We start from the raw sequence: 12,172 nt of genomic DNA, 5'->3' as shown, positions 1-12,172 counted from the left end.
GCGTTTCGGGCATTCCTGAAGAAGGGCTCATGCCCTAAACGTCGATTCTCCTGCTCCTTGGATGCTGCCTGACCTGCTGCGCTTTTCCAGCAACACATTTTCAGCTCTGATTCCAGCATCTGCAGTCCTCACTTTCTCCTCAAAGTAACAATCGGTGTAAACTGAATCCATTTGCAACTAAGTGACAAACAATTCAACTGCATTGGAGCTGACTGACCTTGTACGAAAAAGACAATTAGCTAATTCACTTCTATTTCCTGATGTAAACAGAACATTACCCTGCTCTGTAGTGTGATGATACACCATTAGCAGTAGTTTTATGTTGCTCTAAAGTATGGAAGAGGAAAGGAAAAGGACTTGTTTTTTTTTTGTCATGCAGTGTAGAATGTGTAAACTGTCAAATTCAATTTATGAAATAATCAACACTGTTCAACTCTGCTTGAAAATAAAATGTGCAATTCTACAAGTCTACCAATTTTGGCTTCGCCCCCCTCCCACTTTTCTCCACTGCTTTGAGGGGTTGGTTATTAGATTCCATTGATGCATTGTGAAAATTGCACCCAGATTTCATGCTTTTTTGGAGAGACATTTCAGGGAGAGGAGGAGGGAGTGAGGAATGCAGAGCTCCTTGTAGAAAATTGCAACACTTACGAAAGAAGTACATAATTACCTAAAAAAAGTTTCTGGGAGGACTGAAACAGACAAAATAAAGTCTTCTACTGCAATATGAAGAAATGCAGAATGATGTTGTGAGAAAGATGGGGATGATAAGCTCCTCTGCACCCATGATCCATTTATGCAAATAGATGCTGGCTGATCAGGAAGAAAATTGTTAGCTGGTTGTTTCTGATCAGTGCAGACTCAAAAGTTTCAAAGGGCCTGAGTGTGTGCTATAGACAATAGAAAATAGGTGGAGGAGTAGGTCATTCAGCCCTTCGAGCTTGCACCGCCATTCAATATAATCATGGCTGATCATTCCTAATCAGTATCCTGTTCCTGCCTTATCTCCATAACCCTTGATTCCACTATCTTTGAGAGCTCTATCCAACTCTTTCTTAAATGAATCCAGAGAGTGGGCCTCCACTGCCCTCTGGGGCAGAGCATTCCACACAGCCACCACTCTCTGGGTGAAGAAGTTTCTCCTGAGCTCTGTCCTAAATGGTCTACCCCGTATTTTTAAGCTGTGTCCTCTGGTTCAGCACGCACCCATCAGTGGAAATATGTTTCCTACTGCCAGAGTGTCCAATCCTTTCATAATCTTATATGTCTCAATCAGATCCCCTCTCAATCTTCGAAACTCAAGGGTCGCTTCAGTCTTTCAGTGTAAGGTAATCCTGCTATTCCAGGAATTGACCTCGTGAATCTACGCTGCACTCCCTCAATAGCCAGAATGTCTTTTCTCAAATTTGGAGACCAGAACTGCACACCGTACTCCAGGTGTGGTCTCACCAGGGCCCTGTACAGCTGCAGAAGCACCTCTTTGCTTCTATACTCAATTCCTCTTGTTATGAAGGCCAGCATGCTGTTAGCCTTCTTCACTACCTGCTGTACCTGCATGCTTGCCTTCATTGACTGGTGTACAAGAACACCCAGATCTCTCTGTACTGCCCCTTTACATACATTGATTCCATTGAGGTAGTAGTCTGCCTTCCTGTTCTTGCTACCAAAGTGGATAACCATACATTTATCCACATTAAACTGCATCTGCCATGCATCTGCCCACTCACCTAACTTGTCCAGGTCACCCTGTAATCTCCTAACATCCTCATCACATTTCACCCTGCCACCCAGCTTAGTATCATCAGCAAATTTGCTAATGTTATTGCTGATACCATCCATTGGCCTCTCTGACAAAGGATCTGTGGGTAGAAATAATTTTGAATGTAACACTCTGTGTTACTTGCAATGTCAATGGAACTGCATGGCTGTTAGACATTGTACTGTGTGTCAGGATGGTGTATGTTTTTGAAACTCATCGTAAGTCGGAGAGAGAGAGAGACTGTGTGTGTGTGTGTGTGTGTGTGGTGGGGGTGGGGGGATTGGGGAAAACGTTTGGTTGCGTACCTACATATCAATCATTCTATGTAAGGCTTTGACACAGATTGTGTATTTGGAATTCATATTATTTGATTGCTCTGTCAGTGTATGTGACAAAAGATTCATTGTCCTTCACAGTTACTGATAACAAATATATCCTTCAATTCAATTTGTACTCAATATCTACTTTACATATAGTTGTTCAAAGTAATCACATCAGCAATTTGTTCACCTTGATTGTAACATTTAAATTATCATTACTAAATGCAGACAATATAAAGATCGGTGGACTTGTGGGTAGTGTAGAAGTTTGTCAAAGGATACAGCAGGATATAGATCACTTGCAGATATGGGCGGAGAAATGACAGATTGAGTTTAACCTGGCAAGGTGTAAGATGATGGACTTTGGGAGATCAAATGTTAAGGAAAGGTATACAGTTAATGGCTGGACTCTGAACAACATTGACGTACAGAAGGATCTTTAGGGTTCAAGTCTATAGCTCCCTGAAAGTGGCCATGCAGGTAGATTGGGTGGTATCTAGAAGGTGGCGTATGGCGCACTTGCCTTATTGTTTGACTTTCCTTGGGCCATACTTAGAGTATTGTGACAAAAGATTAATTCTGTCCTTCTCAGTTACTGATAGCAGAAATGTTTCCTTCAATGTGCTCACTATCTACCTCACATATAACTACAAGCTAACAGCATCGTCTATTTGTTCACCTCGATTGTCACGTTAAAAGTATCCTTACTCAAGTTCAGAACCTGAGAGGACAACCTCAAATTGAGACCTTGGGTTCCTGTCACACTACACACACACATACACACACACACGCAGACCCTCTCTTATCCACACGTTTTCCCTCATACGTACATTCATGCACCTCCCACACTCAAGCACACAACCTCTCACAGGCTTATATTCTACCACACTCATACACACACTTTACCAAGCATACATACACACATTCGCATGTCGACTCACACTCAAATGCTCTCTGTCTCTGTCTCTCTCTCTCACACGCAAGTGCACACATGCAAGTCTCTGGGGAGAATTTGCATTTACAGAATTATGTTTGCAGATGCATTGTATTTTGCTCAAAAAGAACACAATCTACAGGCAGTCAATCCATGTAATAGTTTATAAATTCCTACTTTGGCTATAGAACCAGTCTAATTCAAGATTGGGATACAGACAGACTCTAACCTCACACCTTTAATACATTGTCTGAGCTGAGATGTTACTCTTTTTTAAATAAAATCTGAAGTTATCTTGTGAATGTGATTTAAAAGTTTAATGAACTGAAACCTGCAACCCTTTCTAAAAGATGAAACACTGAACAGCAATCTGGGTTTCTTCAAAATATCATTTCAGTTGCATGACACTATAATCTTTTGCGGTAGATTCTGTGCTTCATGATCCTGTTTCACAGCTACCTGATGAAGGAGCAGCGCTATGAAAGCTAGTACTTCCAAATGAACCTGCTGGACTATAATCTGGTGTTGCGTGATTTTTCAATTGTGGTTGGCACATTACAAGAAGGATGTGAAGGATTCACAGAGGGTGCAGAAGACGTTTGCCAGAATGTTGTCTAGCGGGTATGAGCTATAAAGAGAAGCTAGAAAAACCCAAATAGTTTTCTTCTGAGCAGCAGAGATTGAAGGCAGACTTAATGGAAGTCTGTAGAATTTTGAGAAGCGTTGTAGCTCAGGTTGAGGTTCTGGATCTAGGTTTTCTCGCTAAGCTGGAAGGTTCATTTTCAGATGTTTTGTCACCATACTAGGTAACATTATCAGTGAGCCTCCAGATGAAGCACTGGTGGTGTGGCCCACTTTCTATTTGTGTCCACTACATTGGACAAACAGGCAGAAAACTAGCCAACACGATATATGAACATCAACTAGCCACAAAAAGACATTTCCCACTCTCACGAGTATCCTTACATACAGATGAGGAAGGACACCACTTCGGCTGGGACAACACATCCACCCGAGGACAGGTCAAACCAGACATGCAATAGAACTCCAACTGGAACTCCAACAAACAGATTGACTTGGATTCCATTTACCACCCCCAGAGAAAATGAACACTAAATGACATCACCACAGGAAATGACATCACCAACCCAAGGAAACCTAAACATATAAACAGAAAGTGGGCCATACCACCAGTGCTTCATCCAGAGGCTCACTGATGATGTTACCTACAAAACGTCTCAAAGCACATCTTCCATCTCAGTGAGCAAACCTACATCCAGAAGTCTATAAAATTATGAGATGCATGCTTAAGGTTGATGGTCAGAATCTTTTTCCAAGAGTTGAAATGTGTAAAACTAAAGGGCATGCATACAAGGTGAGACAGGGAAAGTTCAAAGGAGACAGAAGGTGCAGTTTCTTTTAACATAGGAGTGGAACACACTGCCACGGGTGGTGATGGAGGCAGATACGATAAAGGTATTGAAGGGACTTTAAAATAAGCAAATTAACATGCAAGAAATGGAGGAATATGGACAATGGGCAGGCAGAAGGGATTAAATTTCATTCAGCGTCATGTTCAGCACAACATCGTGGGTTGAAGGACCCATTCCTGTGCTGGACCATTCTATGTTCAGATTTTAATGCAGTGTACATTTCGGATGACGATTCATTCAAATTGATTGGAACTGGGTAGCATTCATTGAGAATATAGATAAAAAATATAAACTTCTATTTCCTTGGTGGTGTTTGGCTCTTGGTTTTAACATATCTCTCTGGAAATGGAGTTCAGTGTGAGTCTGACTCAATCCACTCTGTGACTGTGGAAAGGATGTTCTTCGCTCTGACAGCAGTAACATGCCTGCTGTTTGTTTGAAGCAGCTGGTCACACTTGGCTCTGTACTGAGAGAATATTACATTGTCTTGGTCCTTTGAGTACTTGCCTGGAGGAAGACAGAAGCGATACCTCCAATATATCAACATAAGTTGTGATTGGCAACATCAATGTAACATTCAGTTAATGATCATTAGGATTAGTTGTTTAAAGCCAGCAATTTAAACAGAACCACAGGTCTGATTCCACTCCTGCTCCGAGCTGCTCCTTGTCCACTTTTTTCTTTAAATTCTATCACCAGTTGAGTGAGATTCCGAAACTAAACAACACCCATACAGCTCCATGAATGGGGCCACATGATGCAAGTGAGTATGTGGATATGTGAGTTTAGTTATTGATCTATACCTGTCAGTTCCTGCTTGGTGAATGTGTGGGTGTAGTTATCAAACTGTAACTTTTGCAGGGTACCCTTCGTTGTTAAGTACTTCCCAGGGGCTGAAAAATTACACCATGTTCTCCGTGACCTGCAACACATTATCAATGAGGATGAGCACCTCACCAAGACCTTCCCCACACCTCCACTACTTGCCTTTAAACCACTGCCAAACCTCAAACAGATCATTGTCCGTAGCAAACTGCCCGGCTCTCAGGACAACTCCATACAACCCTGTCACGGTGGACGCTGCGAGACGTGTCAGATTGTGGACATGGATACCATTAGGCATGGGAACACCTCCCACCTTGTACATGGTAGGTACTCATGTGACTCAGCCAACGTTGTCTATGTTATATGTTGCAGGCAAGGATGCCCGGAGGCATGGCACATTGGGGAAACCGAGCAAAGGCTATGACAATGGATGAATGGGCACCGCACAACAATCAACAGACAGGAGGGTTCCCTCCCAGTTGTGGAACACTTCAGTGGTCCAGGACATTCAGCCTCGGACCTTCGGGTGACCATCCTCCAAGATGGACTTCGGGACAGGCAGCAGAGGAAAGTAGCCGAGCAGAGGCTGATAGCTAAGTTCGGTACCCATTGGGAGGGCCTCAACCGGGACCTTGGGTTCATGTCACATTACAGGTGATCACCATTGCACTACACACACACAGATATTCCTACACACACACACACACACTCTCATATACACAGACACCTACACACACCCTTATAGACACACACACTCCCACACATGCACCCCCTGACAGACTTAAGACACTCTGCACTCACTACACACACACACACACCCCTGCACTCACTACACACACACACACACACACACACACACACACACAATCCCCACCCCAGACAGACACACACAGAGAAAAAGACCCACATGCACACATATATTTTGTGTGGTAAATTTGTACTTGCAGAATTACATTGCACTTTGCTCAAAAACTGCATACATTCATGTAGAACTCTGAGCTCAAAAACTGCATGAATTTATGTAAAACTCTGTTATCTCACTTTTTAGATTAGAATCAATCTAAACATCAGGTCATAGACAGAGAACACAGGGGGCTAACACCTTCAACATATTGTCTAGCTATCACCATTGTTAACAGCTAACCCGAGAATGCAAATTTAAAAAAAAGGGTTTTGTGATTTACCCATAAAAGAAGTGAAACTGTCACTGTATTCTAACAGATGAAAGGCTTAACAGACAATCAATTCTTCAATGTATAATTTCAGTTACATCACACTGCAAATTTTTGCTATAAATTCTGTGTTACGAACGAGCCCTCCACAATCACCTGGTGAAGGAGCGTCGCTCCGAAAGCTAGTGTGCTTCCAATTAAACCTGTTGGACTATAACCTGGTGTTGTGTGATTTTTAACTTTGTACACCCCAGTCCAACACCGGCATCTCCAAATCATAACTTTCGGTATATGGAAAATATATTTACATATTCACCCAGCAGGTCTGGTCTCATTGATAACTAGAGAATCATAAAAATAATACAGCATTCGTGGGGTTGGAGGGTGACATTCAGCCCATCTTGTCCATGCCCATGCCAATGCCAACACACCCAGGTGCCCATTCTCATCCCACCTTTCTGCCACAGCCCATAACCTTGCTGTTTACAACACTTGGTGCAGTTCCAGGGAATTTGTGTTTAAAAAAAATGTAAGGTCTCGGCCTGCACCACCAAATTAGGCAGCGAATTACAGATACCCACTGCTCTCTACATTAAAAAAAACATTTTTCCACATATCATCTAATCCTACACCACTGAGTTTGAATCAGTGATCCCCTGTTTTTGAACTCTCCTCCTGTCTAATGTCTCCCTCTCACGAGTTAGTTAAAAATCATGCAACATCAGGTTATGATTCAACAGGTTTATGTGGAAGTGCACGCTTTCAGAGTGCTCGTCCTTCATCAGCTAGCTCACTATTTAGTTCTGTAGACCCCCCGTACCTGTGGGGATATATTCCAGGACCTACAGCGGAAACGCAAAACCGCAGATAGGTGCAAAACCATTAATTTAAATGGGAAATATGCCTTCCCGGCAACCTCCTGGTCCGTGGTTCGGGAACATTCCCTTTGATATACCCGGTCCACGGTATGCAGCTATAACTGGACTCGCAAATATGGGGTCTCCCTGTATTCCTTAGCCATGGCATCTTTGTTCCAAGGAATACAACTCCAGTCTCTCCTGATAGCTACAATTCTGGCAACATTCTAGTAAATCTCCTCTGCATTCTCTCCACAGCAATGACGTCCTTCCTGTAATGTCGTGACCCGGCTGCACACAAAGTCCTGGTGTAGCCAACAGTGCCTCATACAGTTTCATTGTTATTTCCCTATTTTTGTATTCACCCCTGTATCCACAATGAGGGAGAGCATTCCATGTGCCTTCTTTACAACCCTACCTATCTTTAGGGACCTGTTCATTTACACACTAAGATCTCTCACTTCACCTGCCCCTCTCAGCATATTCCCATTTATTAGCTATTCCCATTTACCATCTGACTTCCCAAAATGCATTCCCTCACACTTCTCAGAGCTGAACTCCATCTGCCACTTTCCTGCCCACTCCACCAAACCATCTATATAGTTTAGGAGCTTACAGCTATACTCCACACTATCCACTACTCAGCCAATTTTTGTATCGTTTGTAAATTTCACAAATTTGCCAATCATATTCAACTCCAAATCATTAATGTATAAAACAAACAGCAGCGGTCCCAACACTGAGTCATGCAGAGCATGACTTGTAACAGATTTCCATTCACAACCACCACCATTGACCATTATCCTTTCTTTCCTGTGACTGAGCCAACTTGGGATCCAATTCAACACATTACCCTGTATCCCATGGGCTTTTACTTCTTGGACCAGTCTACTGTGATGCTGCTGCTCCTTTAACAAGCCTGTAAAAGACACAGGCTCTGAAAAGCCGGAGTTGATGGGTTTTAGGGCCATTTTGATTATAGTTAACAGATAATGCCTCAGGCAAAAGGCTTCCACATTTTTAAAAAGAACACTTGTACAATGAAAGGGGAATGTCCCAGTTTTCCCAGCTCAGCTTTTCTCTGGTTTGATTTGGTTTTTGGCTGTCAGGCAGTTGAAAAAGCTGCTGAACCCAAAGAAGCAGCTCCATGATGGTACTCCTCTCTCTGATATTTCTACCGTAAGATCATGTTTTTGATTTTACCTTTTGTGCCAAGGGGTATTTATGGGGATTGTTGTAAATGTTGGAAACACCATTAAGTTGGTAAAATCTGTTGTTTTTTTCAGATTTTTAAGTTATTTAGTATTTTGTTCTCTTTTGTTTGTGTATCATTCGGTAATTTTGTAAATCAAACTGTTTTGTTTAAAACTGCGTGGTTTGACCAACTGCATCCCTCCTGGAATATCTTTTTTACACTCGCTTAAAACAACTAGCGAAGTTAGAGTCTGGGTTACTTTCTTGAAATGTTTGGAGGGGGTCTGGCCTTTTCCATAACAGATAGGGGGCTGGTTGCAGGCTTTATTCTGTAGTTCTGATTTGGGATTTGGTTTGTTGGACTCAAAGGCAGGGAGTGGTAAGTATTAGCGTTTTGTGTTCCGGGTGTTGAATTCATTGGTTTAAGCAGCGCTTGGATAAAGTGAGGATGGCAGATGTTGGAGATCAGAGACGAGAATGTGGTACTGGAAAAGCAAGCAGGTCAGGCAGCATCTGAGGAGTAGGAGAATCAATGTTTTGGGCATCAGCCCTTCATCAAGAAACAGTGTTTGGGATAGCAATGGCTCTTTGAGTCATCAAGCGTTTTCTGGGTGTGGAAGAAGTGACTTCAGATTTTTGCAAAAAGTGATTAAGGCCAAGCTGCTGGAATTAGCAGACAAGCTGGAGCTCAACTGCATTCTTCTATGAGGAAAAGGGCGATAATTACAGCAATAGCTCAACATTTAAATTCGCTGGAAATTCAAAGTTTGTGAGAAGATTTGTAGCTCGGGTGCTCGTTGTTGTGGTTCTGTTCGCCGAGCTGGGAATTTGTGTTGCAGACGTTTCATCCCCTGTCTAGGTGACATCCTCAGTGCTTGGAAGCCTCCTGTGAAGCGCTTCTGTGATCTTTAATACAAATGCCGGAGGAAAGATCACAGAAGCGCTTCACAGGAGGCTCCCAAGCACTGAGGATGTCACCGAGACAGGGGATGAAACGTCTGCAACACAAATTCCCAGCTCGCTGGAAATGCCACCAGAATCATTAAAGATGGCTAACATTCAATTGAAAATGAAGCAACTCGAGTTAGAGGCAAAAGTCAAGGAAAGGGCAACAGAAATGAAAGAGTTTGAATTACGATTAAAAGCAGAAGAGAGGGAGACGAGAGAGAAAAGGAGAGAGAGGGGAAAGGAAGAAAGAGGGAGTTTGAACTTTGGAAATTGGCGCTTAGACTGGAGTTCAAAAATTCACTTCCTGAAATAATAAGAACTCATGTGGAAGAGCAGAGAGTTAAAACAGCAAGACTGGCATCGGAAATGGCTGATTATTGAGTTGATCAATAAGTCAAAATTGGCCTGCCAAAATCAATTTCAATCCATGAGGGATAATAATTATGCAGAAGAGAAATTCTCACTTGAAAAGGGAAAAGTAGATCTCGGTGAAGATCATAAAGATGATTTACCACAGGGTAAAAAGGAAACCCTTGAAAGGGAAATAAAAGTGAAAAAGCTCTGGTGTTCTCACTGCAATAAAGTAGGCCACATGAAATCGGTGTTGATGGGTTAGGAAAAGCACTGAGATGTAGGAAAACAGGATAAGCCAGTGAATTCTGTTGCAGTGGTAACAGAGCACTGTGGAGACTAGAAAGCTGCACCAGAATGTACAAACTGGTTGGAGGCTGTTTTTGGAGGAAGTGCCAGATCATCTTAAACCAAACACCGTGAAGGTAAAGTTTACTCGCATAGGCCAGGAGCAGCAGGTAAAGAGGTAACAATATTCAGAGATACAAGGATCGTCTCAATCTGTAATGCTAAAACATGAGAATATATGTACCTCTGAAGGACTATTGCCAGAAAAGGTAGGAGTAACAGGAATTCACATTGAAATAAGAAATGCTCAATTATAAGACATGAGGTTAGAGTATCTAGTGAAGAGTGGAGAAGTCATAGTAGGAGTACTGAACAAACTTTCAGCTCGAGGAATACAATTTGTCCTTGCTAATGATGTTGCTAATTCACCGGTTGGAGTGCTGCCAACTGTGGTTGAAAAGCCAATGGAAATTCAGGTAAATGAACTGAACACAAACCCTGGGATGTTTCGTGATTGTATGGTAACGAGGTCACAAAGTCACCAGTTGAAACAGGAAAGTTCAAAGAGTACAGGTGGGGAGGGCGGTGGGATCCAGGGAGATAGTGAGGAAAGAGATCAATCTGAGACTGGTACACTTGAGAACAGAAGTGTGTCAGGGTAGGCAGGGACCAGGTAGGACTAATAAATTAAATTACATTTATTTCAATGCTGGGGGCCGAACAGGGAAGACAGATAAACTCAGGGCATGGTTCGGAACATGGGACTGGGATATCATAGCAATTACAAAAACATGGCTCAGGGATGGGCAGGACTGGCAGCTTAATGTTCCAGGATACAAGTGCTACAGGAAGGTTAGAAAGGGAGGCGAGAGAAGAGGGGTAGTGGCATTTTTGATAAGGGATAGCATTACAGCTGCGCTGAGGGAGGATATTCCTGGAAATACATCCAGGGAAGTTATTTGGGTGGACAGAGAAATAAGCGGCATTGGAGGCAGATGTTCGCAGGTAAAGGGCCGGCTGGAAAATGGACGGCACGGTGGTACAGTGGTTAGCACTGCTGCCTCACAGCGCCGGAGACCCGGGTTCAATTCCCGCCTCAGGCAACTGACTGTGTGGAGTTTGCACATTCTCCCCGTGTCTGCGTGGGTTTCCTCCGGGTGCTCCGGTTTCCTCCCACAGTCCAAAGATGTGCAGATTAGGTGAATTGGCCATGCTAAATTGTCCGTAGTGTTAGGTAAAGGGTAAATGTAGGGGTATGGGTGGGTTGCGCTTCAGCGGGTCGGTGTGGACTTGTTGGGCCGAAGGGCCTGTTTCCACACTGTAATCTAATCTAATCTAATCTAAATGGGATGATCACCTTATTGGGATTGTATTATAGACCCCCTAATAGCCACAGGGAAATTGAGAAACAAACTTGTAGGGAGATCTCAGCTATCTTTAAGAATAATAAGGTAGTTATGGTAGGGGATTTTAACTTTCCAAACATCAACTGGGACTGCCAATAGTATTAAGGGTTTAGATGGAGAGGAATTTCTTAAGTGCGTACAAAAGTTGAAGTCCTAAGTTGGAGAAAGGCCAATTTTGATGGTATCAACTTTCGAAAGCAGATTCGAGTCAGATGTTCGCAGGTAAAGGGCCGGCTGGAAAATGGGAAGCCTTCAGAAATGAGATAACAAGAATCCAGGGAAAGTATATTCCTGTCAGGGTGAAAGGAAAGGCTGGTAGGTCTCGGGAATGCTGGATGACTGAAGAAATTGAGGGTTTGAATAAGAAAAACAAGGAAGCATATGTCAGGTATGGACAGGATAGATCGAGTGAATCCTTAGAAGAGTATAAAGGAAGTAGTAGTATACTTAAGAGGGAAATCAGGAGGGCAAAAGGGGGACATGAAATAGCTTTGGCAAATAGAATTAAGGAGAATCCAAAGGGTTTTTACAAATATATTAAGGACAAAAGGGTAACTTGGGAGAGAATAGGGCCCCTCAAAGATCAGCAAGGCAGCCTTTGTGTGGAGCCACAGAAAATGGGGGAGATACTAAATGAATATTTTGCATCGGCATTTACTGTGGAAAAAGATATGGAGGATATAGA

General features: G+C 42.8%; 1 protein-coding gene across 3 annotated transcripts in view; it reads right to left on the bottom strand.

The window, feature by feature from the left end:
- LOC148135475 (uncharacterized) overlaps positions 1-12,172 on the bottom strand; it is a 259,391-nt gene that overhangs the window by 20,867 nt on the left and 226,352 nt on the right. The window lies entirely within an intron of this gene.

Source organism: Chiloscyllium plagiosum, unplaced genomic scaffold (assembly GCF_037043375.1).
Source record: "Chiloscyllium plagiosum isolate Xiang-an unplaced genomic scaffold, Cpla_swu_hap1 HiC_scaffold_49, whole genome shotgun sequence".
Lineage (NCBI taxonomy): Eukaryota > Metazoa > Chordata > Chondrichthyes > Orectolobiformes > Hemiscylliidae > Chiloscyllium > Chiloscyllium plagiosum.
The sequence above is the reverse complement of the archived record's forward strand: the minus strand, read 5'-3'. Positions and strand labels throughout refer to the sequence as shown.